This window comes from Emys orbicularis, chromosome 3 (genome assembly GCF_028017835.1).
Source record: "Emys orbicularis isolate rEmyOrb1 chromosome 3, rEmyOrb1.hap1, whole genome shotgun sequence".
Taxonomy (NCBI): Eukaryota; Metazoa; Chordata; order Testudines; family Emydidae; genus Emys; species Emys orbicularis.
The window spans coordinates 130,985,403-131,009,428 of record NC_088685.1 but is presented as its reverse complement, the minus strand read 5'-3'; the positions used below and the strand labels follow the sequence as shown (position 1 = coordinate 131,009,428).

The following is a 24,026-nucleotide window of genomic DNA, read 5'->3' as shown; positions in this document are numbered from 1 at the left end:
CATTACAGAGCCATTAGATGAGAATGATTTTTGATCACTACCAAACCGGTCCAGATTCAGACTTGAGAAATCAAAATATCTCATTGACAATAACTTGAGCTATTCAGTCCTCCAGGAGCTTTAAAATAATGCTGTATTTGGGAGCATTATCTCAAAGTTTAAAGGGTTAATAAAGTATTAGTTCTGTGATATTCCTGTCAATCTAGTGAACAAAAACTAAACACAATGAATAGGTCAGAATGCTAATGACATATGTAGTAAATGCACTACAATCATAGGAATTCCTGATAAAATAGATTGAAATTCTAACAATCCTAAACTAGCTAATTATGTCCAGTGAAATATCCAGTCACTATTCTAGGTGGCCACAGAAATCTAATACACAGTAAATTATTTTTCCTTTTTCAACTGAATTAGAAGACTGAAGGACACAACTCTTGAATCTACAGTTAACCTGCGACTGCTGTAATTCAATCCTTGACTGGATTTTCGAGCCGCTGACAATGGGTTATGGCTTCAACCTAATCTCATCTAGCATCATCCATTGTGTGAATGAAATGCTTTATCAACTGGAGGCACAGTCTGGAGAAAGTTGGCACCTATGGTTCAAAATGCTGTTCTTCTAGCTCCATCACTGGCCTCCTGCTACTCAGAGCCACCATCAAGATATGTTTTGGCATAGTGAAAAAGAAGCCAGCAAATCCTGTTCATATCTCACCTTGATACCCTAGATAGCAGGCAAGTCTAGCTTTGAGATGGCCATGTTCCAAAAACACTATGAATCGTTTCCGGGAAGTGTGAAAAGCTAAAGCTGACAACTTGATTGCACGGTACTGATGTTTATTTTAGTGCTGTGATCAAGGGCCCTTTAGGCGTGTATGGCATGTCAACAGGAGACTCCTGATGCTCTGATTAGTTTTGCATGCCCTTTACTAGGTCTAAGCATTAACATAAAATGATATTAAAAAGTTTTAAAAGTATTGAAACTCGAACACCACACCATAATTAGAGGATCTATACAGTGTGGATGGAGGGTCTGTTTAAAAACTTTGCAGTAGGTAATTATTTTCACTTTTATAATACTTATTAAAATAGTTACTGTTTCACTGACTTGAAATCCACTACCAGCATGTGCATTGGTGAAATCAGAATAGGTCTTTTCCTCCATGAACCTTAATCATGAGGATTATTGCATTAAAAGATGATGCACCCCTGAAAAACACATTGCTTAGCTTAGGAGTTCACTTTGTTTTCTTTCTACATTTTAAACTCTTCATAAGACAAAGAGAACCAAATAGGATGATGTTACTGCAATAAAGGAAGAGCTGACAATCCCCTGATATATACTTGGACAAATTCTTCTCTCCTTTACACCAATGTAATCTTGGAGTCATTCCACTGGTTACAATGATTTCCCTCTGGCTTTATACCAGTGTAACTAAAAGCAGAATTTGGCATCTTCCTGGTTAGAACAGAGGATGGAGTGACAAATTTCAGTATTGTCAACCCTGTTTAGAGCACAGCTAGAATACTTGAGCCAGATACTCAGGTGAGCCAGCTTGGTGAAATGGAGTAGTAGGCTGAGAGCATAGGTGGCTTTCCATCACCAATCCCAGAGGTAGATGTGTGCTAGTTCAGCTGAAAGAACAAATTAGAGCAACTTCAGGGTTGCTCTAATTTCCATGGGCTGGAATGGCACCAAGTGGTCCATACCACCAACCCAGAACCACAGGAGTGCAGTGCATTCAGGCATATCCCTTCTCATCCCTGGCATGCTCTTGAGACATCCCCTGCATTGTGAGGTCCAGGAGCAGGTCATGCAGAGGTAGGAACATTGTCTTTATACTTCCCGGGATTCCCCTATGCAAGGGGAATCCCAGCTGCCTGTTCAAGACAGTGCTCTATCTGCTTTGCACTGAGAGGAGGTAGGATTCGGCCCCTTTGGTCTAGTTTTGGATGTCCAAAATACAGAAAAGCAGTGATAAACTGGAGAAATTCCAAAGAAGGGTTACAAAAGTGGTGTGAAGTGTTAGAAGCAACATTGCATAAGGGGGCAGACCGAGAACTGTGGATCTTTTCCTGGAGGAGAGAAAGGAACACCACAATTTAAAATTGTCTCACACATAGTAACAAAAGGAATAGGAGGAGTGAAGCTGGATTTCAAACAGGGAAAGAAGACAAAGGGCATTAACCTACAGACAGGAAAAACAGAATTCATGGCAGATTTTAAGAATTCTCATCTAACAAGGAGATGACTCTGGCAATATAATAATATGCCCTTGAAAGGCAGCATCACCATATGTATAGATGTCCCCAGAGATACTTTCTATCCCTAAAACATATTCATCTCGTACAGAACATGAAGATGAGAAGTTGTAGGAAGAGAATGAATTAGTAGTCATAAGATTATAAGAACTGCCATACTGGGTCAGACCATGATCCATCTTGCCCAGTAATCCTGACTTTGAAAGTGGGGTGTCTGAACAGAACAGGGCAGTTATGGTAACCAACCCATCTTCCACTCCTAGCTTCTGGTAGTCAGAGGTTTAGGGTCGCCTTCAACATGTGGTGTGTCCCTGACCATCTTGGCTAGCGCCCTTGATAGACCTATCCTCCATGAATTTATCCAATTCTTTTTTGAACGCAGTTATATTTTGGCGATCACAACATCCCATCGCAATGAGTTCCACAAATTAGCTGTGAGTTGTGTGAAAAAGTACTCTCTCTTGTTTGTACTAAACCAGCTCCCCATTAATTTCATCAGGTGATCCCTGGTTTTTATATTGTGTAAAAGAGTAAACAACACTTATCCACTCACTTTTTCCATCTTTTACCATTTATGATTTTATGGACCTCTATCATATGCCCCCTTAGTCATCTCTTTTCTAAGCTGAATGATTGTAATCTTTTTAGTCTTTCCTTGTATGGAAGCCATTTTCCATACCCTTGATCATCTTTGTTGTCCTTCTCTGAACCTTTTCCAATTCTTGTATATCCTGTCCTCCTGCCATGTAGTGCTGCAGAAGTGAAATCGATAGCACCACGAAATTTTCACCCATTATCCTTCTCCCCAAGACCATAGTTTTACTCCTCAGTTTAATTTCCTCTTTGAAGCAACTGTTCATTTCCCATCCAAATGCATTCTTCAATTACTCTAGCTATTAGAACAGGAGCACTTGAAGGATACCACTCCAGTCTCGTGACTGGTTAAGGGCTTCTGTCATATAATTAACATTATTTCCGATAATTCTTGTCATAGTATCAGAGGAATATGGTCAACAAATGTTAGTTTGCTAGCAGGATCAGTGATAAATGCCAGTAGTTTACAAAGCTCTGACAGTTTGTCCAAACAATCTGACAACTACTGGGATTAAGGACTGCAACAGATGGATGCCAGAAAATCATAAAAAGAACATCACCAAAAAAATCTATACGACAGCAAAAGTAATATAAATACTTGCATCATTATTGGAGCTAGTCAAAGATGCTTCGACAGAACTGTATTCCTCTGGAATATGTGGTTGTGTTGAGACTGAAAGCTTTAACAAAAGCAGGTTGATTTTGCCAGAATTTTGTTTTGGAAGGAAAACCGGGGGAGGAAGAAGGAAATACATCAGATAATGTCAAATGGATCAGTTCTTGTTGCCAATTATTAATTTCAAACACCTAAAAGCAGTATGCAGTCAAATTAATGCAATCAGCATGCACATGCAAACATCTCCATAGCCTGATCCTGCAAAGCCTTTTTTCATGTGCGTTAGTCACTTTGAAGTCAATGAGGATATTTCATGTAAGCAGGGATTACTCACATGAGTAAATGTTTGCATGCTCAGATATTAAAATGGGAAAAGAGCAGTGCATCATTTTTGAGTGCATCAATTCTGGAGAAAGGCTTATCTGTCCATCAGTCTTTAGTAGTTCTGAAGTCCCTATTACCGCATTATCTAGATGTTTACATAACACAACATATTAGCTTTGTAACACTGGATATTTCAATCCTTCTCTTCCTAAGTTTTCATTGGCGATGAACCATACCCCACCAGAGTTTTCTCTGAGCATATGGGGTTCTCCCAGTTGCAAACATGCATGGTTTACTTCTGCTTGAACGTGAAATGCTGGATGCACATATGATCGAGTTTAGTGTGTTCTGCAGAAACGAGTTGTCAAATCTGCAGAAAATTACAAAGGCGCCTGTGTGCTACTTTTACGTTTCCTGCTGCTACATAAACACTTCCTCTCAATTTCCTCGACCCCAACAACATATACATGACAAATGGAATCCACATCAAGAAATTCTATTTTCAGTTGATACCCCCGCCCTCCTTTTCTCATTACTGTAATGGGCCATGAAAGGACAATTAGACAGGGCTGGTTTCCAGAGAAAAAGGATCTTTTATTGGGCCTTGAAGCTCAATGCGCTTCACATAAAGCCAGTAACAAGAAACCCATGAACAAAAATTCCCTGCAACGTGATACATGTTAACCGCTCTTGAGTAGTGCGATATTAGTACGTCTAGCATTCAAGAAAGTGAGTTTTGCAGTTCTCTGGTGTTTCCCTGGTGATATACAGAAGGCATATATTCACAGGTAATTTTCAGTACACAGTCTCATCAAATTTCATAAAAGCTAAATTCTGCTACTCAAAATGGTTTCAAAATATTTCAGTTCATTAAACCTAATTTAGTTTAAACATTTTAGTACACTTTATCTATTTACATCTGATTTGATGCTAGTATATTTCTAAAGTCTTGCGTATGATGGGCCAAGTAATCTTCTCATTTACACCGGTGCAGCCTCTATTGCAGTCAGCTGTGACTGGGACAAAAAATGGCTTATTAAGTTATAATTAATCTTCTCTGAACTGATGGAGCCAACATAGAATCATAGAATATCAGGGTTGGAAGGGACCTCAGGAGGTCATCTAGTCTAACCCCCTGCTCAAAGCAGGACCAATCCCCAACTAAATCATACTGTACTGCGGAAGCTGATTACAATGTATTTTGATTTTCATTTCATCATGTTATTCCCGTTTCACTGAATTCATTTCCATTTCATGTCTTAATCTTCCAAATCTCATTTCTATCTTTAATTGAAATGTTCACTTCAGTAGGGCAACTGGATTCAATATGCTCTGTATACAAGCCATAGTCCTCCTAAAGGCGAATCTATATTGACTGGATTGCTGATCTGGGAAAGAGGGTTCTCACTCCAGATAGGAATAACAGTTGAGGAAATTATTAACTCCAGAAAATGTCTCCTCAAGATAGAAGTGTAGATTCCCCCCTGCAACTCAGCCAGTTGCATATCCCCAAAACTGTGTCCTTGGCATAGGGTACAGCAGCTGAAGAGTTGCCCAAAATTATGCTAATAGCATAAAGTCCCTAAATGATCTTACATCAGTGAAGGATAGGTGTTCCTCCATTCCCCAAAACCCACTTCTACGCTCAGCATGCCCCTTCCCTCCCCTATGTCAGAGGTAGAGGGGGCAGCTGGTATAGGAGCTGGTTATTATGCCTCTGCCAGCTACATGCCAGTGCAGAGTTCCTTTATGCAGGGAAAATTTGCTGCCACCTACCTTTGGCCAGGATATGGACATTTTGCACCACTTCCTTCCGAAGAATTATGGCTTTGATTCGACCCTTATAACCATGTGAAAATACAATTGCCTACAGTGGAACTCAGTGCAACCCAATGCAGCCAATAAATGAACAACTTTTCTCATGAACAGTCCCTACTGGAACTACTTTGAAACCTTTTATTTATAACTGAATGGGGACTACTCCTGGGCACAGTCTATTATACATTGAAGTCAGTGGAATAGCTCCTATTAACTTCAGTGGTCATTGGATCAGGCCTCCAGTGAATAAAGCTACATGCATAAGTGTTTTCAGGATCAGGCCCTATATTTGTACATGGATCAAGCGTCAACTGTGAAGGACAGTTCTTTTAAAAAAAATGAACAAATAGATAAAACAATCAAGCTCAGTTCCAAGACTGAATTACAGTGTTAATACTCATATGGCACCATGTTTTGATTTACACCCATGTTCAAAGGGTCATCAGCAGTGGGGTTCAACACAAATGTGTATCCATCCAGTTTTGTAGCAGGTTGGATATTTCCCTACCCATGCTCATAATTGTTCATGAAAACTCATGGGAAACAAACATTCAAGGCCCTGTTGTTTGTGTTTGCAGGGTATTTCCCGTGTACACTCGGTCACTATTTTCCACTTTTTGAACTTATGTGCATGCTTGTGGCTTCGACACAGCCCTGAAGGCAAATTTATGTACTACTTCACTCCACTGAATGAAGGGGGCTAAATCACATACAGATGTCATTTGTCTATGCGGTTTCATATGCAGTGATATTGCAGAACATAAAGGCTGATCATCTGGAAAAGCACTGAACCTATACAAAGTGCTAAAAGCAGGATACTCATAACCCACATTAATCTCTTGTTGACATCACATAATCACCCCCACAGGGTGACTTCCTATATAAACTATGTTTATCTCCAGTGTAACTTTGTGTGTGTGGGTGTGGGTGTATCTAATGGCAGTAGGGCAAATCAAAATTTTCACCTTATAGACATTCCTGTACTACCCATGGTCAAAGCTTTTGGGGCCCTTAAAACAGAAATCTTAAATGAGAATAAGCCAATGTGTTCTTTGCCCATAATCCAAGCCCACATCTCTACAGGGATATAAAAATGGGTTCATCTAACCTATTGTTTTCTTTTTTGCACACAACTGCAATTCAAAATTTCAGCCAGAAGTTAAAATATCAGAAATACTGTGAGAAAGGCTATTATTGTAATGTTTCCAAAATGAAGGGAACTAGGAACACTGTACAATTTAATGCACGGCCCTATTTTTGAGAGATTTCCAGCTCTATTTCTAGATCAAAGATATTAGGATAAAGTTTCTCAACATTTGAAGTTTGTCTATCACCATCTATCATTAATTTAAATCACTAATTTTAATGATCTGCACTTTCCTTCAAAAGTATGGTTTCTTGCTATTTTTTCCAGAAGTTTTCACACTGTAGTATGTTACTACAATTTGTAAGAGACCAAATTATCTATTACACTGACTCTGTTCTTAAACAAAAAAAATCAAAGCCAGATTCTGCCATCCTTATTTATGTTGAGTGAATCTTTACTCTGTGAATAGTCCCACTGAAAATGATGGAACCACTCTCAAAATAAGGTACTACTAAGTGAGAGTAAGGATATGTAAGAGAGCCCCTTGCAGTTCTTTCCCCAGATGGTGGGAAAACCTGACCATGCTCCGTTATTTGCACTGGGTGGCTCCAGCGCACCCCCCAGTTCCTTACTACTTATAAGAGGGGTCTGCCCTTCATGGGCCTTTCTTAAGTCTCTCCAGATGGCAGATCAAAACGAAAGTCACAAACCCCAGTACATTCAAGGATACCTTCCGAGGCCTCCTCAAAAGTGTGGGGGAGTCCACAGTACTGCCAACAATACAGCACTCACACAGCAGGTTTTAAGAAATCTCCCTGGCTGGGCTTTTGAGTCAGGCTTAGTCAATCCAGTTTACCTTGGGTTTTCATTACACTCTCTATAGGGTCAGGGTAAAAGTCTCCAGGCTGGGTGTTCCTGCTATAGCTTCAATAGTCACCCTTGTAGTCTGCTGCTTAAGGTAATCCTGCTTCTCCCCACCCCCAGCTCTGTGCAATTTCCTCCCTTTTAAAGGTCTCCTCCCTATCATATATGATTGATAGAGCAGGAAGGGTGGGGCTAGCCCTGCCCACAGGGCCTCTCTGGCATCTTCCTCATCCATCTGGGATCTATATATCCCATTAGAGGGTGGCCTAACTTGGCTCTGATGGTTTGGAAGATTATCATTTAATACAATAGTTGAAAACTTCAAAGTGTTTATACATTGGCTTATACAGCTGATCTCTTTCAAATAGCCATTTTGCATTAAAGTAAGTCTTATGTCCTGAAGATCTGAGATCAAGCTTGTCATATAACATCTCAGAAATGAAAGGCAGTAGTTCATTTTTGCCAAATCTTTTTTGTTTGTTTTTTTGTAAGAACAAATTGCAAACTAAAGAAAGCTTTCTTGGTAAAGCAGATGAAATGAATCAATATTAATTAGATTATAACTTTTGGATCCAAGGACTGTGTATTTACATATCACCAGCACAATGGGGCCCTGGGAGGCTACCATAATACAAAATAAAATCATCATCATAATGATAATACATTCTTTTAGGCCATTGATCAATGATGTGACATCAGGCTCAATAGTGGTCCAAAGGAGTTGAAAAGCTCTCGTCACAAAGGGTTCTTTCTTGTGAGGAGATGAGCATCTTCAATCCCCTTCACTCAGTGAGATCAGACCCAAGATAAGCAAGGAGAGAATTATAGTTTCCTGGTGCTCTTGTACATCATGAGTTCCGTGGCACCCCAGTATATAAGCAAAGCCAAATTCTGCCCACATCATTGACTTGTATAGGCAAAAGTGAGAGCAAAATTTCCTTCATTTTGTGAAACCTAGTTTCCCATTGAACAAATAACAAAGGAGAGGTGGTGGCTTCTATGTGTTGCTTGATACGGCTGCATAACTTTTCCCAAATTGAGCAACCATATAGCTTTCCAGTTGGGAAAACTACAGCAAATGAAAATGATTGACTTTTTCCAAACACAATAGCTAGCTGGCCAGTTAGTTGCCCATAACAATCTAAAGCAGGGGTTCTCAAACTGGGGGTCGGGACCCCTCAGGGGGTCACGAGCTATCAGCCTCCACCCCAAATCCCGCTTTGCATTCAGCATTTATAATGGTGTTAAATTAAAAACACTTTTATTTATAGGGGGGGGTCACACTCAGAGGCTTGCTATTTGAAAGGGGTCACCAGCACAAAAGTTTGAGAACCACTGATCTAAAGGCTTCTTCATTACCCGAAGTTGTGCAAGGCTGCCATGTTTACTTTGCAAGTCTATTGACTAGTAAACTTCAGAGTTTTCTGCCAATGGAAAATCTCTTTCATTTTCAAGACAACTGTTTCACTTTTTCCACAGACCTGGGAAACTGGAATTCTTTGCCAGGTGAGCTGGTGGTGAGAATTTATTTGAGTAGTTCTACCAAAAAATGTAGTCCATATTTAGGCACTTACACAAGCAACTCAATTTACAGGAATGCTGAGCAACCACAGCTTCCATTCAATACAAAAGGACTTGTTAGGGAACAGCATCAGTGGAAATCAGGCCATGTAAGTGCCTGAATATGGATTTGGGGCCTAACTTTAAGCACCTAAATTATTTTAATTTCAAAGGTGCCTAGAAGCACCACTTACTGTAGCTGGTGCCACATTTCTGCCATCACGCTACAATGCTAAGGATCCCGGCATTACCCAATGTTTTCCAGCCTTCTTGCTTAGTTCTAATCCAAGCATTCCATCTACATTTTATCTTCTAACTACCACCAGCTTTCCAAGGACATTGCCGACAGCTCTTCCAGACAGTCAGTTACTGAACATTACACCTCCCTCCACAGTACAAACAGGGAGCTCTGGGAAGCACTGTCTCCCTTTGAGGCACAGTGCTTCTCAACACTCCCCATGAAGCATTGCACTATCACAATGTGTGATTCTGTATATAGGGTGAATTTTGTCTCTGTGCAGGTTTATGTGAGATTAAGTCCTGCAGAGGTCTTGTGCTGGCCCTCTGCACAGGGATGAATTTCACCCATAGTGCACTGTCTAGACCATAGGAAGTTAGTGATCTTAATTGTAGAGGTAGGAAAATCAACACAAGCTGGAACCAGATTAGGATGGGCGACTGATTTTGGCAGAGTTCTGTGTCCAGGAACAAGGATGAGCCACAGAAGAGCAAAGCCAGTATGAATAGTCTAAAATCATTTCTTTTCAGCTCCAGCAATGTTTTTATATAGTTTTACGCAGTCTATTTTTCATATGTTTATAGTCAGCTCAAATGGCTCGTCTTGTGTTTTGGTTTCTCGAGCAAAGCCAGACCTTTGGCTTGGCTCTACCTTAAAACTTTGTGAGTAAAACAAGGGTAATGTGAATAAAAATAACCCCACCCCACCTTCATCTTTAACTGATGAAAAGAAGGGACATTCCATTGTAGTCAATGGAGTTTTATGAATGCACAAGTATGGTACATGTCAGTATTGACCAGCAAACTTGGTGCATCAGTAAAACCCCCATGTTCTTTTGAAGGATGTCAGGTCACTAAGCTATTGAAGATCTTGGGCCATATTTGGTGGTGCAAATTGGTGCAACTCTATTGACTACAATAGAGGTGTGCCAACTTGCACCAGCAGAAAAGTTGGCCTGTGGCATGCACTGAACTAGTTCTCAAAGGAGTCTGAGATCAGACATGGCAGTAGGGTTAAAGGCTTCTTGAATCAGTTAAATCATAGCTTTCAAGGATGCATAACCACTATGCTTAATCCTTTACAGCCCAGTGTTTCATATGATTACACTAACCGCTCAGAGGATAATTACTTTTAAGTGTTTAACCAGCCACGGAAATAACTTATATCAATGGAAAAAGCCCTACATAAATAAATACTTAATAATCTATGGCATATGAGGGTAGGGAGCATATTTCAGAAAGTGCTACGTTTCTATACGTGTTTGCTGAGCACATTTCCCAAAAATGTTTTCATCTCTCCCCCGTCCCTCCTTCCCACTGCCACCTACCCCAAAACTCCGAGTCATGTGTTTAGTTTGAAGCCCTTTGTGACAAGGAGAGAAAATCCAAAGGGCTGGTTTTGGCAGAACTCTTCAAATAAAACAGATTCTAAATATTTAACTTTGCCAGATAACCAGCATCACAGGAAGCAGTGATGCTGGCCTTCAGTCCCCTAATAAGGCAACGTTTCTATTACAGTTTATGTGAAGGCAGCTCTGTGGTTCTTTCTATCTATTACTTTTTGTGTGTTGTTTTCTGTTTCATTTGGGAAGATTTAAGGTTGTTTAATAGTTTGAAAATAAGAGGCAAAAAATGAAGCACATGCTGCACATGATGCTCCGAGGAGGTTGGGCAGTTCTGAAACCAGAGCCTGTTACAGATTAAACCTGCATATTGCTCTAAAGAAGTGTGTGCCAGTCTGATCAGCCAGTAACAGAATTAATGAAATTTGCAAAATCCGTTAGCAGTGGGACTATTTCCATCAGCCCAAAGTGGGATAGAAAAGTCTGTGTATTTGCAGTCCTGCTCGCCTTTGATCCCAGTTGTGGGTAACTACAGCACAGTTCTACCTGCAGCCAGTGTCATGGGTTATCTGGGAGTGCGCCTTACTCATCTGATTTTACCCAGAAGGGGACAGCACAGAAGAGAGCCTTTGTAAAGGCTCTATTTCACATGACAGCCACATCCTCTGATTTGTCTCTGGCCTTATGTATCTATTACCTCTCTCTACTCTACATTAAGTGCAGTTTTCTGGAGGTGGGCTCTTTGAAGCACTCAGTTGCAAGGGAAAGGAGTGAATACAGTGTCATAATTTATCTGAATGTAACAAAAGAAGCAAGACGAAAAGGAGAAACAGCAGATGAGAGAAGTTGAGACTGAGACACACTCAAAGGGAGAAACAGGTATATTCTCCTCACTTCCCCTCCCATGTTAATTAGAAAGTCCAAGAGCATCCACAACCCAAACACAATTAACTTCCTTCAGATCTCACAGTCTTCTCTACTGCTAGAAACCTAGACATTTCACTCAGTTTCAAACTCTCTTGTACTTCCAATATCATCCAGGTTTGTAAATCTGCTTACTGTTATGTTTGATACATCTCCTGTACCAGATATTATCTCAACCACTCCTCTGCTGAAACTTTTACTCATGCCTTCATCAATCTGTCCAAACTCCAGCTGTGCTCCCAGAAGTAGAGCCAGGATTAGCTCTCAGGAGTGGCTGGCTACACGCCATGAACTTAAGCCATTAGACCACACTGCTTCTCTGCAGTAGTTAATGTCAGATGCTTTCACATACCATGCTTTGTAAGCTGCTTAAACTTTCTCATCAATGACTTCCTGAAGAAGAAAAATTGGCACAGGAGCTATGTTAAAGATGTGATAGTGATGGGCATTTCTACTAATTTTATGATTATTTCATATTTATATGGTATCATAAAAGTTTGCATAGCACTTTGCAGGAATAAATGGAGAGAGTCATTGCCCCTAAGAAATTACAATTTGAAGGTACTGATTCAAATGGAGTAGAAACTTGGACTGGGGTCTCTCCTTTTCCAAGTGAGTACCCTAACCACTTTGCTAGTTGGGAAGATTAAAGAGTACTTGATTGTTTGAAAATAAGAGAAAATTAAGGACACACAGCACATTACACTCCTAGAAGACTGGGCAGTTCCAAAACTGGAACTGGAGGTGGGGGGGTCTGCCCTCTCTCACACTCTATCCTGTTCCCTTTCACCTACTCCACCCCCCAAAAAAATCATGAGCCTGAGAGATATTTCTGTTTAAACTGATCCATTTCTGTAAAACACTCCCACAAACCAGCAATTTTTGACAGAAAAGAGTTACATCAAAACATTTTCGACCAGCTCTACTCACACTGGCAGCTCTAGAGCAAGAACCACCAGCACTAAAAAATGTTACATGTGGAAAAATTGAAAAAAATAACATCACAGAGGTGGGGCAAAAGTATCCAAGCATATTTAAAATGTACTTCCACATTATTACACCTCAGAGGATAAAGTTGTTCAGGAAGGCAATAAAGAGGAAACTATCAGGCTTTGTTCTCTCTGTTGGAGATACAAGCTAAAGGTCAAACTGAGTGTAGGCAATATTCCTACTAAAGTCAAAAGGAATTGTATCTGTGCAGTGGATGCAGGACTGGGCTATGTATATGCACCATTGCTGATCCAGAAGAGTAATATGTCACATATTAGTTGCTTGATTTAGGGAAATTGGGTTGACTATGTTTGAGGGACAAAGGGAAAAATCATTAAGAAGCCTACATTTTTTATTCCTCGCAGGTCTGCCCTTGTCTCTTCCTCACGGTGGTGATGTACACCAATTTCTTTTGTTTACCTGAAGCACTGATGTTGAATGCTTCTTAATTGCTCCTGATAATGCAAAATTTGCAGCTCAAGGAATCTGCAGGTTCATAAACATCTTCAAAATGTTATTAAATGTACCTGGGCAACAAACATTCTCAGACTGCGAATTAATCAGTTTACTCAGTATGCATTTTGGTAGCACCGAGAAGTGGGTTGAATATTTTAATACCTAATATTTTGAATACCTTTATTCAAAGGAAAAGCAGACAGAAATTACAAAAGCTTTGGGCCTGATTCTCTTCTCATGTCATCAGTTTTACAGTGGAATAAATTCGCTGCCTTCGATGGAGTTACTCCTGATTTACTCTGCTATAACTGAGAAGAGAATCTAGCCCATTGAAACTAAACAGTCCCCTCTAATAGTCATTTGCTATTATTATATTAAACTGTTTACTTTATGAGCATAAACTATGGGATGTATGATTATTTTAAAGGGCCCTGTTCCATCATTCTGGTGCTTCAGTGATAGGGAAGAAGAAACTCTTCAAACAATTGATATTCATATCGACATCTTCTGCTGTTCTCTTTTTTTATGGCATCCACACAGAGAAGTGGGGAGTAAGGCTCCCCCTTGTTCGTCCCAGTAATGCTACCTAGATAGTGGCTCCAGTTTGAGGGAAGTGAGATCAGAAGTTACATGCTCAGTACCATCCCCTGTGAACAAGTAGGAGGGGAAGTGACAGCCTGGAGTGGAGAGTGGGAGTCACACTGGCTCCACAGCCAAACCCCTTCACTAGTTGGAGTAGCTGGCCAGGAATCTAGGGGCAGTAAGCTGCATCCTGAAATGGGGTGAAGTAACTTAAGCTATGTCAGTAAAACTTTTCTAAGTCAGGGGTGTGAAAAAAACACACTCCTGACTGACAAAAGTTTTACCGATGACAGCGCTTTGTTGTGGGATACACTCTGCCGCCGACAAAGCTACCACCCCTCATTGGGGGTGGTTTTATTTTGTCAGCAGGAGAGCTCTCTCCCAGCGATAAAGAGTAGCTACACTGTGTACCTTACTGCAGCATGGCTGTAGTGGCCCAGCTGTGCCACTGTAAGGTGCACAGTGTAGACATAGCCTTAGTTGTCCAGAGACAAAGGGGACAGCAGGGATGTACTGACACCTCTTTGAGACACAATCCCTGCCCAGAGCTCCTCTTATGCCAGCACAGCTACTCACTGCCCATACCTGTATCCCCGGCCTAAGAGCTGAACCTAGCCTTTAACTCCAGTGGGAGTTGCAGACACTCAGCACTTCTCAGGATTAGGCTCTGAGAAAGGCCTGCAGAACTGGGTCCCAAATAATTTTCTCCTGTACATTCCTGCCAGGACTGAAGTTCCAGTTTTGCTGGCTCAGGTCCTTAGCTGTGGCTGAGAAGTGCTCAGTGCATCTTAGAATAGGCTTTAATCCACCTGGACACTCTCCTGCTCCCAGACTGGCCGTACGTCGGTACAGTCCCTCAGCATAACTTCTAAATTATGTTGTCTGGCAAGGATCTGGGGGGGGGGGGGGGGGAAAGGGGGAGGGCAGTTATGGCTGCCAGAGATCACTAGGGCACAGGAATGTCCGCTGTGCCAACCACATGGAATGAGAATACTGTAGGAGCCACAGTGTCAGCTCTGCAGCACTGGAGGATCCCTATATGTTGTCTTTATGGCTGCCACAGTGGAATGGCACAAAGCAACCTCAGTGCAGGGGAGTTTCAGGGCCTACTTCTCTTCTGAAAGGATTGGTAAATGTCACAAACATTGGAAGTAGTGTAAGGAAAGCAGCTCTTGGTGCTGCTTGAGTTGCTTGTGTGACACCATCAGTTCTTCCAAAAGATGCAAGAACTGCATTAGCAGATAAATAAAACCTTTGGCTTTCTTTTAAAATAAAATATCATACTATCGTGCCATTTCCAAATGTGTTCTGTTAATGGTTTAAGATCTTACAGATTTGTGGGCTTAGATTTTCCTTTCAATCCACTTTAGACTACATTTTAGCATCTCTTCAGCCCCCAAGAAGGAAGTTTTTAATAAAAGGCAATGGAAGTGAAAAATTACTCTAAATGGTTAATGTTATTTAAAGTCAGGTTCTCACTGGAACCCACAAAAAACAAAGTAATTCACTACTTGGGTTGATAATCTCTCCTAAACACCACAGAAATCATTAATGATATTAATAAGGTTCGTTGAATTTTTTGTCAAAACTGTTTTTAATGGAAAAATTGGGTTTTCAACTAACTATTTTTAATTAAAAGTGTCTGCTTTCCATGAAGACAATTGACTTTGTCAAAAAAACCTGAACTCCAAGTTTTTGTTTTTTAGCTGTAAACTGTAATGCATCATGGGAAATGTAGTCCAACTAAATAGTCCAGACCATAAAGGAGAATGCAGGCAGGAGACATCCAAACTACAACTCCCATGAGGCATCATTGTGACAGGTTTGGGGCTAAAAAAAAATGTAGATTTTCAGCTGAAAATGTATTTTAATTTTTTTGCCAAAAAGTCGGGGTGGGTGTGTGTGTGAATTCTGACCAACTCTAGATATTAGTTTTTGTCTTCTCTCTCTTTCGTTATATGTTTTGTACAACAGAATTTAAGACCAGAATTTTAATTCACATTCTTATTCTTTTTTAAACGTGATTGAATGTAGAAATTTGGATTTCCCTTTTTAAACTAAAACAGATACCAGAAACAGCTTAATGAAAAACACTAGCTTTACTCTTCAGTCTCTGCTTTTTCTCCAGTAACAAAAATCTAGTGCAACCTGGCAATGGCAGTTAATATTATTTTCAGGCATTGTAGAATGCAGGGGCAATGTAGAGTCTAGCATTTATGTGGAACACAGTTGTAAGGAAAAGAGGGAGATGGAGTGGGGTCAGTGGAGGAGAAAGAAGGCCACTAATAATATAATGATACTTAGCACTTATATAGCACCTTCCAGCTGAAGATCTAGATACAGTTTCAGGGCTTGTCTACACACTACAGCAGGGATCTCAAACTCAAATCACCACGAAGGCCACATGAGGACTAGTACATTGGCCCGAGGGCCGCATCACTGAAACCTTTTCATACAACGATACAAAAGTATAGTCAAAAACGAAAAAAAAGAAGAGTAATATAGTATGCTATTAAAAGTCAATGTATTAACTTTTTTAAAACTGTAATGCGAAGAGGGGTTTTAATAAAATATAAACACCTGTAACTATTCCTTATGTGGTCAGTAACACTGATGATGATCTACACTAACAGTCTATCAACAAAGCTGTAATGGCAGGAACTTTTTAAAGGAACTATTCATACAAAATACGTTGCCACTTTTAAAAAACATTTTCCCCAACTACTCACAGCAAAGAATCACACATGCTGAACTTCATACCTCAGACTGCTCATCTAGTTCATGAGGTCCTGCCCCTGCCCTGCCTCTTCCCACCCCTTCCCTACCCCCATTCCAACCCCTTCCCCAAAGTCCCCGCCCCAACTACGCCCCCTCCCTGCCCCTATTCCAACCCCTTCCCCAAATCCCTGCCCTGGCCCCACCTCTTCTCTGCCTCTTCCCCTGAGTGTGCCACATCCCCGCTCCTCCCCCTCCCTCCTGGAAAGTCCTAAGCGCCGCCAAACAACTGTTTGGTGACAGGAAGCACTGGGAGGTAGGTGGAGAAGCGGGGACGCAGTGCACTCGGGGGGGGCGAGGAGGAGGAGGGGCAGGGGGTGAGGGGAGCTTGGCTGCTAGTGGAGTCAGTGCCTATGGCGGGCCGCAGAAAATAACTCTGCAGGCTGTGTGTTTGAGACCCCTGCTCTACAGCAATGCACACTATGTAGGTGTGATTCCTAAAGCTCACTAATTTGTTGTACACTAATTGGTCAGTGTAGACCCTGCTGGTGTTCACTAGAAGGTCCCTAGCACACTTTAACATAGTACTGTTTCAAACAGTTTGAAAATTTTGGCCTAAGTCTTTTGCCCAAGAACGCACAGCAAATCTTTAGCAGAGCCAGGATTGGATACAATATAGTCCATGCATAAATACGTATCTCTGCATTAACACATGCCTTTTGTATCTCTCTATTAAAACATAAACAGCTAGACTGACATGCAGTTTGGATTTATGTTGCCTAACAAGGCTTTTATGATTATGCCGTCTGATGTCTGGTTAGCTGTGCAGGGCCGGGGTGGGGGTGGAACGGACGTTCATCTGAAAATGAAAGAACTAAGACATGGCTGTTTTGTCATTAGTTGCTGCAGAAAGCAATATGACATAATTAAAAATAGTTCAGTGAAGATTAGTATCTTTTGGCACCAAATTTTAACATATGCAGTAAACCAGAAATCATCAACCTGGCATAAACCAGACTTTTTTTCCCCCCACTGTGGGGGTCCAATAAAACTGTGGAACATCCTGAGCATAAAGGATATCAGCTGGATGTAAAACAGAACTCTTCTTCTTTTTAATAGTTTAGGATGGGAGGATCTTTCTCCATGGTGGGAGGAAGAAGTTGGAGATGCCAGAACTTCGGGCTTATACGTGTTTTTAGCTAATATGTAAAATTAAAATGAAGATAAATGAAAATGCTTGTAAAAGAAGGATTATTAAAGATAGGGTAATACTGTAATGGGTATAATCCAGCAGACTGTAATTTAAGAATGTGTTATAATATACAAGCTCTCTGGGGAGGTCTGGAAAGGTTTATCTTCTTGGAAGAGGCTGAGAGAGAAGAAAGAAAACACTGATTTTCCTTTACCAATTTAGGACTTTTAAAAAAACAAACAGAAAAAGGACAAAGAGTAGTTGTCTTCACTGATCAGGAAGCTGGAGAATGTTATGTCCTATTTGTGTAATAATGAAATGAAAGCTAGGGCTGCATTAATAATTGCCAGTGGCAACTGGGATAATGGTGTACCACTAAGAACCCGTGGTGACCAATTTACTGCCTTGCCTTAATGGCATATTAGGTCGGAAGTTTCTGCTGACCCATTCCCAACCCATCAGCAAGCAGCTTGACTTTCAGCTGGCAGGACGTATCTTGGAATTGGACTTTTTGATTCTGAAACCCTTTTGATTCTTGATTGAAAGCTAAAAATAAATCCCCAGAATTTCAAAATAACTCACCATAAAAATGTATAATAAGGTCTGAGGTATAAGAAGATTTGAGGGTGGCTCCTACACGTCACCGCAGTTTCTTAACAATGTTGACTTTACAATAAATAAAAGTCATAAATTATAATATACCTCAAATAGATCAGTTAAATCCAGGTAATTGTGCTGTATGTTACCAGCCAGGGCCAGAATAAGGAATTTGGGGAGGCTCCAATGCAGTTGTTCTTGGAAGCCCCCAATCTGCCATCATCTCAACCTCTCCTCCTCCACAGAGCCCCTCAAAATCATTCTCTCTTCCACCCACCTGCAGCTGCCCAAGCAATGTATTCCATGAATCCGTGGTCTTATAACAGCCATGAGTTCCACCAGTCCCTAAAGCCAGGTTTGTGGCAGTCACAAAATGTTTTTATTTCTGCCATGTCATGTAGAAAAGAGAAATGCTTTGCAGGGCTGCCTAGAGGATTCAGGGGGCCTGGGGCAAAGCAATTTCGGGGGCCCCTTCCATAAAAAAAAGTTGCAATACTATATTCTTGTGGGGGCTCCTGCGGGGCCCGGAGCCTGGGGCAAATTGCCCCACTTGCACACACACACACACACACCCCGGCGGCCCTGATGCTTTGTGTGTGTGTGGTTTAAATTAGAGATGGGCCCAAGCTTCAAAGTTCAGATGTGTTTCTGGATTTGAACTTTTCCCAAGTTTGACATTGTTTGGATTCTGGGTTTAGGTTTAGGCTCAGGCTCATCTCTAATAGACTGAGATCCCACTAACAGGATACATCTGCAGGCTAAAAATGACAAATAAATATATTTTAAGAGGAAATTGTTTTAAAATAAGTACCTCCTTCCTCTACTTACCTGCCAAGACCTGCGTTCAGGCCCTTAAGGGTCTAAGTTTCTCCTGCTACAGTTGATGGCATCACTAACTTGTAATGTAGCATAGGGAATGCAACTCCCTGCTTTGGATGTCAGTGATGTCTTCCGCTGTTGCAAGGAAACACAAAAACCCAAGTAATCCAGGTATTGGCAAAGAAAAAAAAACCCAATTTATTTTACATTTAAAATACATTCCTTTGCAACTAATGGGCCAGATTCACCAGGACAACTCTAGCTGTTTTGTACTGCTCTTGAATTAATATTAAGAGCCACATCTGGAAAATGAAACAATATGTGCGAAGGAATAAAAAGGCACAGAACTGTTTTTCATTTTCCAGTCTACTAGTTACTTATTTTCCTGATGTTTCTAGAGGAGTGGCCAGTGGAAATGATTAGATGAGGCAGAGAAACAAGCTCTTAATTTCAAAGGAAAGAAAATGTTAGTTTGGGTCTTATCCTGAAGCCCTCAAACCTGCAAAACTCCTTTTGAAAGTTTTAGCCTCATTACAGAAGGGGCCAGTATAAGAACTTAAATGTAGCATACGTTTTGTGGGGTCATCTGTACCAGAGTGAATTTTACCTGTGGAATCAGGGCCTTTGGGCTTTTCTGTAATAATAATCACCACCAAAAAATTCAGTGGCAACCAGTTCAGCGGCAACCAGTTGCATAAGTGTTACTTAACCCTGGAGAAATTACCAGTTAAGGAAAACTTTGTACAAACACTGTAATACCCATCTGTCACATTAATCACACTCACTGACAGCCTCTGCTAGTAGTCTCAAACTGGACAGGCAGGTAAGACAAGCAATTATCTTACCCTATATATATTTAAAATAATTTCAGTCTTGATCACAGTCGTGCTGTTAAAGGAGAACATGTCACGGTACATCTTGTAAGAAAGAAAAACAAGTGCCGAAAGTATGTGTGCAAATTAGCCAGTTCGCTTATATTTCACTCAACCCATATATATAGGGTAAGATAATTGCTTGTCTTACTGCCTGTCCAGTTTGAGTCTAAGACAAGCAATTATTTTACCCTGTGTGTGTATATATATATATATATATATATAGGTTGAATGAAATATAAGGGAACTGGCATAGATAGATAGATAGATAGATAGATAGATAGAATTACTTGTCTTACCTGCCTGTGCAATTTAAGATAATTATCTTACCCTATAGATATAGATATATATACATACACACTGAGTAAGAGAATTGCTTGTCTTAGCTGCCTGTACCATTAAATATTTGTTATTTTTCTACATGTAAAACCCTCATTTACAATAGAAATGGTAACACATCTTTTATGTACTGTATATTGTAGCTGTACTATGTGATAGAGTTTCATGAATGAAGCTGCTGTAGAATTGAGCCCTCAATAGATGATTGATATTGCCTTAGAACATAAGAACGGCCGTACTGGGTCAGACCAAAGGTCCATCTAGCCCAGTATCCTGTCTTCCAACAGTGGCCAATGCCAGGTGCCCCAGAAGGAATGAACTGAACAGGTAATCATCAAGTGATCCATCCCCTCTAGTCCATTCCCAGCTTCAGACAAACAGAGGCTAGGGACACCATCCCTGCCCATTGTGGCTAATAGCCATTGATGGACCTATTCTCCATTAACTTATCTAGTTCTTTTTTGAACTCTATTATAGTCTTGGCCTTCACACCATCCTCTGGCAAGGAGTTCCACAGGTTGACTGTGCATTGTGTGAAGAAATACTTCCTTTTGTTTGTTTTAAACCTTTTAATTTCATTTGGTTACCCCTAGTTCTTGTGTTATGAGAAATAGTAAACAACACTTCCTTATCTACTTTCTCTACATCAGTCATGATTTTATAGACCTCAATCATATCTCCCCTTAGCCATCTCTTTTCCAAGCTGAAGAGTCCCAGTCTTATTAATCTTTCCTCATACGGAAGCAGTTCCATATCCCTAATAATTTTTGTTGCCTTTTTCTGAACCTTTTCCAATTCCAATATAACTTTTTTGATATGGGGCGACCACCATCTTCATGCAGTATTCAAGATATGGGCATACCATGGATTTATATAGAAGCAATATGATACTTTCTGTCTTAATATCTATCCTTTTCTTAATGATTCCCAACATTCTGTTAGCTTTTTTGACTGTCACTGCATATTGAGTAGATGTTTTCAGAGAACTATCCACAATGACTCCAAGCTCTCTTTCTTGAGTGGTAACAGCTAATTTAGACCCCATCCTTTTATACGTATAGTTGGGATTATGTTTTCCAATGTGTATTACTTTGCATTTATCAACACTGAATTTCATATGCCATTTTGTTGCCCAGTCACCCAGTTTTGTGAGATCCTTTTGTAGCTCTTCGCAATCTGCTTCGGACTTAACTATCTTGAGTAGTTTTATATCATCTGCAAATTTTGCACCTCACTGTTTTCCCCTTTTTCCAGATCATTTATGAATATGTTGAATAGGACTGGTCCCAGTATAGACCCCTGGGGGACACCACTATTTACCTCTCTCCATTCTGAAAACTGACCATTATACCTACCCTTTGTTTCCTATCTTTTAACCAGTTACCAATCCATGAGACGACCATCCCTCTTATCCCATGACAGCTTACTTTGCTTAAGAGCCTTTGGTGAGGGACCTTGTCAAAGGCTTTCTGAAAATCTAAGTACACTACATCCACTGGATCCTCCTTGTCCACATGCTTGTTGACCCCTTCAAATAATTATAGTAGATTGGTGAGGCATGATTTGCCTTTACAAAAATCATATTGACTTTTCCCCAAATTATGTTCATCTATGTGTCTATTTTGGTTTTTTTACTATAATTTCAACCAGTTTGCCCTGTACTGAAGTCAGGCTTACTGGCCTGTAATTGCCGGGATCACCTCTGGAGGCCTTTTTAAAAATTGGTATCACATTAGCTATTCTCCAGCCATTTGGTACAGAAGCTGATTTAAATGATAGGTTACAAACTATAGTTAGTAGTCCTGCAATTTCACATTTGAGTTCCTTCAGAACTCTTGGATGAATACCATCTGGTCCTGTTGACTTATTACTATTTAGTTTATCAATTTGTTCCAAAATCATCTCTAATGACTCCTCAATGTGGGACAGTTCCTCAGATTTGTCACCTAAAAAGAATGGCTCAGGTTTGGGAATCTCCCTCACATCCTCAGCCTTGAAGACCAATGCAGAGAATTCATTTAGTTTCTCTGCAATGGCCTTATGGTACTTGGGTGCTCCTTTAGCATCTCGATCGTCCAGTGGCTCCACTGGTTGTTTAGCAGGCTTCCTGCTTCTGATTTACTTAAAAAAAAAATTGCTATTACTTTTTGAGTCTTTGGCTAGTTGTTCTTCAAATTCTTTTTTGGCCTTCCTAATGATATTTTTACACTTCATTTGCCAGAGTTTATGCTCCTTTCTATATTCCTCACTAGGATTTAACTTGCATTTTTTTAAAGGATGCCTTTTTGTCTCTCACTGCTTCTTTTACTTTGTTGTTTAGCCACGGTGGCATTTTTTTTGTTCTCTTACTATGTTTTTAAATTTGGTGTATACATTTAGAAATATCAGATGTCTACTGCTTTGAAATTGACAATGTTATCTTAAACTGTATTGATCAAATACCAGTGCATTATTTCAGAAAATGAAATCAAATGTCAAACATGGTCTTTTCCTCCCTGTGCATATGTAAAACTAATAATGGCCCCAAGTTAAGCAAATTGGGTGAAATCCTTGCTCCAATGAATTCAATTAGAGTTTTTCAACTGATTTAAATGAGGCCAACATTTTCACTCATTACTTCAATGAAACTACTTCTGTGCTTAAAGTTAGGAATGTAAATCAATGTCAAGTTCATTAAGGGTGAAGAAATGTTAAAATTTCTTTCAGGCATCTTTTTTTGTTGATAGTACCAAGCTTTGAACAAAAATAATTTAAAATCACTCTATAAAAACTCTAGATTATGCTATTGACTAAGGTGCACCTAAATGCCTATGATAACAATAAACCACTTATTTCTTAATGAAATCCAATACAAAGTTATTACTATTGATATATAAATAAAATTAAACCTATACATTTATAAGGCTGTGGTTTTGTATCTAGGGACTCTGGTGACATATTATTTGGGCTTGACTCTTCCAGTTTGCAGTACATGGCTCTTGATGGTCTGGATTCAGGAAACAACATAATCATGTGCTTAAGTGCATTCTTTATTCGGGAGGTTTTTCTGAATTGGGGCCTGTGAAATTACATGCAGTTGGGGGTCATTAAGTTTTACTTTTGTGTGTGTATGGTACAGCACACCTGAATTACTTAATAATTTGAGGATTTTCTTCTAGGCATTAGTAATATCTTGAGCTAAATCCCCCTTCCCAGAGAAGTGTTCCCAAAACAGACTATGGAAAATCTTTCCCCACTAAAATAAATCTAAACAACAATCATGAATCTAACCAGGTGTATGCTAAACTTCACTTATTCACTCACACAGGCTTTCAGTCACTCTTCCTTCTCCTGTATTTTCACACACAAAACTACTACATGCCTCACACGAGGAGTGTGATTTTTGTTTAATTCACAATAAGAGTGTGATCCTCCTCTGATGTAAACTGGCATAGCTCCATAAAAAGTCAATACAGCTACTCTGATTTACACCAATTGGGGATCTGACTAAAATGTCTTGGAATTTGCTGTTTGACAGCTATACATTACATAATATGAATAGCTCTAGGAAAATATTGTCAGCCAGGTTCTCAACTATTGTAAATTGTCTTCAGTGGAGCTGCCCTGGTTTACAACAGCTGAGGATCTGACCTTTAATATTTTGGTCAATCTCACATAGAAAAAAAACATTATTTTTAATAAATGCAGAAAAAACACATGAAAAGACCTTTTCTTGGACTTTTTATAAGGCCATAGAAGGAAATTTGAAAAACATATAACCTCAGCACATACAAACTTCTTTAAAAGTTGGATAAATGCTACCAGGCAGGAAAATTATGAAGAAAATCATTTT

The 24,026-nt window shown here is 40.0% G+C and overlaps 1 protein-coding gene across 1 annotated transcript in view; it reads right to left on the bottom strand.

Annotated features, from left to right (window-relative positions):
- The window catches only part of SMOC2 (SPARC related modular calcium binding 2), a 179,777-nt gene that overhangs the window by 53,237 nt on the left and 102,514 nt on the right, over positions 1-24,026 (bottom strand). The gene's annotated exons all lie outside the window — the stretch shown is intronic.